Genomic DNA, 5,839 nt, shown 5'->3' on the forward strand with positions numbered 1-5,839 from the left:
TTAAAAGTTGGGGCATTGATAGCGTAGTGGATAGTGCCAGCGCCCCATGTACAGAGGCATTGCCTCACTGCAGCAGCCACGGGCTCAAATCCAGCTTACGGCCCCTTGCTGCATTTCAGTCCCCGCTCTCTCTCTCCATCTCCCCATTTCACTCTCTGTCCTGTCATTAAAGGCAAAATCTTAAAAAAAAAAGAAGTTAAAAATGACATGTGTTTCCTCTATATTCTCCCAATTACTATTTTTTGTTTTTTACAATCAAAAATTTAGCTCCTTGACATTTTGCTATAACACCTTGGCGAATACAAATGTTTCTGAAGGTCCAACTAGAGGCAACTGGAGACAGCTGGCCCTGCAATTATTAATTAATATTTTTTTAACCTATGGTCACACATTCCAGCTAATATTACACAAATATGTTAATCAATAATGGAATAAGTGGGAAATAAGGGTCTAAAAAGAATTCTAGCAGTGTGAAGGCTATCACTTTATTGTATTTTACGTGACTATTAACACCCTGCTTAATGAAGAAAGGCAAATGCAAGATAACAATGGTTCATAAACCCAGAAACAGTTTGTGGGAGCAATGCTGTTAATACCTCGCATGATCATTGTAATAACAGGTTTTAATGAGCGCAGCTCCCAGGGCGAGATGATGAGTTATTGGACAATTTCTCATAACTGGGTCAAGGTCTGGAAATATCTAACACTCCAGAATAATACAAGTGTACCATGTTATGACGATGGCAAATCATGCTACACATTAAAAGTTATATACTGTAGATACATACATTGTGTACATTTTAGTCAATGTATGTTGACATCCTGCTGCCTGGCAGATGATATGTTAAGGCCTCTAGGTCCACCCTAAATCTTCAGGCTGAATTGATTCATTCATTTTCTCTACCTGCTTAGTCCTCTTCTGAGTCATGTGGGACTGGAGCCTATTCAAGCTTACTTTGGACTCAGGGCAATGAGACTGAAAACAAAAAAAAAAAAAAAAAAAAAAGGCTGCCTTGTAGAAAGTGCACGTGTCTGCTTACTTAAAGAGAAAAAGTACTGATTTGTTTTTCTAGTATGTATCATTTTAAAAGATCAGAATCACTAGATCAGTATCTGCTTATGAAGCCATTTTAATTTGAGATAAACAGTAATGTCCCTCAACAAGTGTCCTGTTTCCAATCAGATGGAGCAAAACCCAGATCCTGAGAGCCAGACAGATGTGCAGGCGCATATTGTACTTGTTCTGGCAGATGCATCTGCACTGTCTGTGTGAGAAATTAGTGTTGTAATTGTCACATGTGTAAGGTCATCGTTTTATTGTGTGTATTTTAAACTCCCAGTGTTTTTAACTTGTAATATGTTTGCTTTTTAGTGTGTATTTTTAATTGTGTGTTTTTATTGCATGTCTTGTACACTGGGAGTGTGTGCTTTTATTCTGAAAACCTTATCCTAGTTGTGACACCCCTAAACCCAATCACCGCACCTGAGAGACTGCCAGGATTTTAAGAAGGCGAGCAGAGAAAGCTGCAAGACAGACGAGACACACGGAGCAGGCGAAGGAGCAGGAAGTGGCAGGAGGCGGCGAGTCTGACTGGGAAGAACACCGACCGCAGGACCCACGCCAGAGCACCCAGTGGACGGAGGAGCTAGGTGGCTAGTTGACGGCAGGTTCCATGTGAGTAGCGGTCTGAAATGATAAAATGCGACTCACGATAGCTGTTTGTGTAAAAGTGCAGTGACTGCCGTCTTGCCTCCGATAGCTCGAGACCGTGCCAGAAGAGGACGACGGTGCAGAGCGGCGGAGCCAGGAGACCAGGGACAGAATAAAGGACGTGTGGCTCTCTTTTCTTCGGTGACCGAGCCATCCCTGCCGGCATACTGGACGTGTGTGGTCGCCTTCCCCCTACAGATAAGCCCCCGAACTGTTTTATTGGACTTTTATCGCCCCTTAGTTTTAGCTTCCCTCATTTTAGCCTTTCAGCGCCCCTTTTTATTAGCTCCCAGGTCTTATCATTTTTATGGACTTTTCACCTGTGGTTTTAACCTGATTTTATTCTGGGAATAAATATCAGTGTATATCTGTTAATGCATCTGTGGTTTCTTGGTTTTAAAACAACTGCTCTCTCGCCTGATTTTAAATTTCACATATACCTTTTTAATCATTTTAACTTTTTAACGCTCCTGTGTTACATAATACTGTGTTTTAGGTCTCTGAATTTGCAAGCTATGTTGGTTTGGAAGTGATTGGCTTTAACAGAGTCCTGGACCACTTGCTGGCAGAGGCCATGCAAGTAACTACACCCACCACTGACCATTCACCCTCTATCCAAAAAATGAGGCGGGAGACGTATCCACAAATAGACCACCAGATTGTTTTGCCATGTAACAAAAGTGAGTTTACATGATCATTTTGTATCTCATAAAACAAAATCACAAGTATAAGTGAATTGTTTTTCAATTCCCTCCACCCCATACCCACCCTGGTCGGTTTTTCTTATGTCAGCAAATTAAAACATCACTGTTCAGGTAAGAGTAAAAAGATTTTTGCACCTTCCAAAAAGAAGGTGGCAATGAGCCACTTGGCCTTTACAGAAGGAGTGTGTCCAGTCACTTCTGGTATTCATTTGTGTGCTGAAAAGATGCTGTGGGTAAGACTTACATACAATACCCTCTGACAGTAGGAACTGTAGTCTATTCTGACAGTCCAGAGGCCTTACCAGGTGCAAGGGATACTTAAATTAATATTCATTAGTAGATGTAGTAGATTTGCCGTAACTTTGCTTTGCTTCTATTGTCCCATTATGAGATTGGTTTGGGGAGAGAAGCGCAAGCAGGCTTTATAGAACGTTAAAAGTCTTCTCTGTAGCTCTCCAGTGCTGTTGGCTCCAGACTTTTGCAGTACTATTGAAGTTGGAGGGTGACACAAGTTGTACTGGGGCCGGTGTTGTATTGCTACAGGAGGATTCCTTTGGCATTGATGACCCATTTCATTACTTCTCTAAGAAGTTCTTTGCAGCCAAGTGTTTGTACAGCACAACTGAAAATAAAGCCGTAAGCCGTTGTGTGATTGATCTGTGTGTTCTAGGTGCAGCTCACTGATTTGAAGGCGTGGGCACGGTCTATACAAGTAAGTCCTTACTCTGCTTTGCCCACAGTCTCTAACTCCTCCCAGACTCAGCTTTTTGTTTTTTTTCTTATTTGATTTTTTTTCTTTTTGTAAATAAGTATTATGCTGTTGCATTTAACCCACTGTCGTATAACTCCTTATTTTGCAGCTTTCAAGCTGGTTGTAACAATTGACAAATGGACTTGTACTTGTACAGCTGCTTTATAGTCACTCAAAGGGCTTTTTACACCATGAATATATGACTCATTCACTCATTCACTTGTGGAAATGACTGCTTTGGCATTTTCAACCATGGCAATGTGAATATGGATGGATCTAATAGAGTCAGCATGAAGCCACCCAAGAATCCACTTGGTAACAGTGGTTGCTTTACACAAGTCTAATAACCTTAAGTACACTAAGAGGTTACCACATACCACATCTGGTTTATGAGCCTAGCTTAGCACACTTGGCAAAGTGAAAACTGTTAGAAAGGAGACAGACATCCTCCTTATCCAGAGGTTTTAGGGTTAGCAGAGGATGGTTTTGATCCATTGACCTCTGGGTTATGGGCCCAGCACGCTTCCGCTGCGCCACTCTGCTCAATGCTTCCATCTGCCATTAATGGTGATTGATTGGTTGAATACCTTCAACCAATCAGACTTAAGAGCAACAGTCAACATTGACATTGCTTGAATGACATGTGTTTTCAAAGTGAGAAGAATCAGATATTGACCTTTGGCGATATTTTCCACTCCACAATAAATTCTTATGTCACTAAAGATACTTGTGGCAATGACTGCTTTGTCATCTTAAACCATGGCAATGTGAATATGGATGGAATTGGTAGAGTCAGCATGGAGCCAGCCACACATCCGCTTTTAGTAACAGAGGTTGCTTCCCACAAGTCTAATACCCTTAAATACACCAATAAGAGGTATATGCACATGTGTCTCTTTACCTGATATCAGACAATGTCAAATGGCAGTGGTGGGATTTGAACCCACGCCTCCTGAGAGACTGGAGCCTTAATCCAGCACCTTAGACCACTCGGCCACACTACCTGCAAGGAAGCCTTTCCCTTGTGTCTGAAGGTTTTTTTTTTCTTTTTCCGCAAAGCCATACTCACGTGACCCAATATTGGACAGTTCATGTCCCTTGCAGATGTAAGCAGGCTTTTGCTGAGATGACACAGAATGACACCTCTTCTGCTTGGCTTGTTGGTCTAGGGGTATGATTCTCGCTTTGGGTGCGAGAGGATCTGGGTCTAAATCCCACAGGAGCCCTGAAACAAGAGTGTTTTTTAAGTGAGTTTAGTTGAGCAACTATGCAGGAGAAGAACCTTGAGCATGAACTCCAATCCTGGATAAGCCCAAGGCTCACAGTTTTTCTTTTCTTTTCTTTTTTCTTTTCACTAAGCCATACTCATGTGAGACGCATGCCAAACACTGGCAATTCTATGTCAGTTTCAGGCTCAAGGAGGCTTTCATCGACTCTGCACAGAATTTTTTGGTTCGTTGGTCCAGGGGTGTCATTCTCGCATTGGGTGCAAAAAGTTTTTTTTGCTCCAGGGCTCATCCGGGATTTGAACCCTAGAGCAAAATAATAAAAAAAAAAGTTTAGATACTGTGCAATAGAAGAATTGTGCACAATGCAAAAAATACAATACTCTTACCTGCTGGATTTTGCTCTTAAGCATGAGAGAGGTACAGGGTTGAAATCCCAAATAAGCCCAACGGCAAAAGTTGATCAATGTGGACTTTATAATAAGTGAAAACAAAGCTGTACAAGAACTGTGCACTTAGCAATGTAGCCATTGCCATTGTTAAGTTGCACTGTAGCAAACATCGGTCAGGTTCAACTCTCTTGAAAGTCTACCTTGTGTTTTTTTTTGTTTGCTAAGTCATACCCATGATGTTTGCTGTGTTGTGTTTTTCACTGTCTTTGTTTGTTTTGTTTTTAGCTTCTAAAGAGGAGGCTCTTGAGAAAACATTGGCTGGACAAGTCATTTGAGGCCTACAAAACCTGACAGCCATTGTGATTGACAAAAACCTGTGGAAAGACGACAGATGACTGATTTCCATCACATTGTCAAGTATATACATTGTATTCTAAATGGTATTACTTGATTACAAACAGGTTTTGTTCTACATAGTGCTTGCTATTTCAGTCCAAATGAATGAAACACTGATGCCCTTACATTTTGAAATTCTGCAAGAACACTGCACTTAATACATATGAAAACTGTCAAAGCCAACAGGCAGCTACATAAGAAGGTCAATTACTGCATTCTCACTTAACCTATACAACAACTCATTTGCTGTAGCCAGTATTATTTCAGGATTATAGATTAACAAATGTGCATAAATGTAAGTGCTTTTATTATCATACTTTAAAAAACAGAACAGAACAGTTGCATTACCTTTCGTAGGAAACAGTTTATGACAACAGCTTGAAATAGCTGCCCTTTTCGGTTGGTGACACAAAAGTGGAGTTTGTAGAGTGGAAACCTAAAACAATGGGCCTAATGATGCAGTAGAGCTGGGGGCAGCTGCAGAGTTGGGTAATAATTTTCCATGGATTAGACGCCATGTGAGACACCTCTCACATTATACATACTAATTTGATCCAGTGCCAATATTTATATATTCTGATGACTTGACCAGGACTCTATGAAAGACGAGATCATAATGGAGCCCTTCTTGCTATATATAAGCATAAATTTAGAAGAAT

The 5,839-nt window shown here is 40.9% G+C and overlaps 1 non-coding gene across 1 annotated transcript; it reads right to left on the bottom strand.

Moving 5' to 3' along the window:
• Positions 1-4,088: 4,088 nt before the first annotated feature.
• trnal-aag (transfer RNA leucine (anticodon AAG)) lies at positions 4,089-4,170 on the bottom strand. The gene has a single exon. It is a non-coding gene; the product is annotated as a tRNA-Leu (tRNA).
• Positions 4,171-5,839: the final 1,669 nt, after the last annotated feature.

The sequence above is a fragment of the Epinephelus lanceolatus genome, chromosome 7 (genome assembly GCF_041903045.1).
Source record: "Epinephelus lanceolatus isolate andai-2023 chromosome 7, ASM4190304v1, whole genome shotgun sequence".
Lineage (NCBI taxonomy): Eukaryota > Metazoa > Chordata > Actinopteri > Perciformes > Serranidae > Epinephelus > Epinephelus lanceolatus.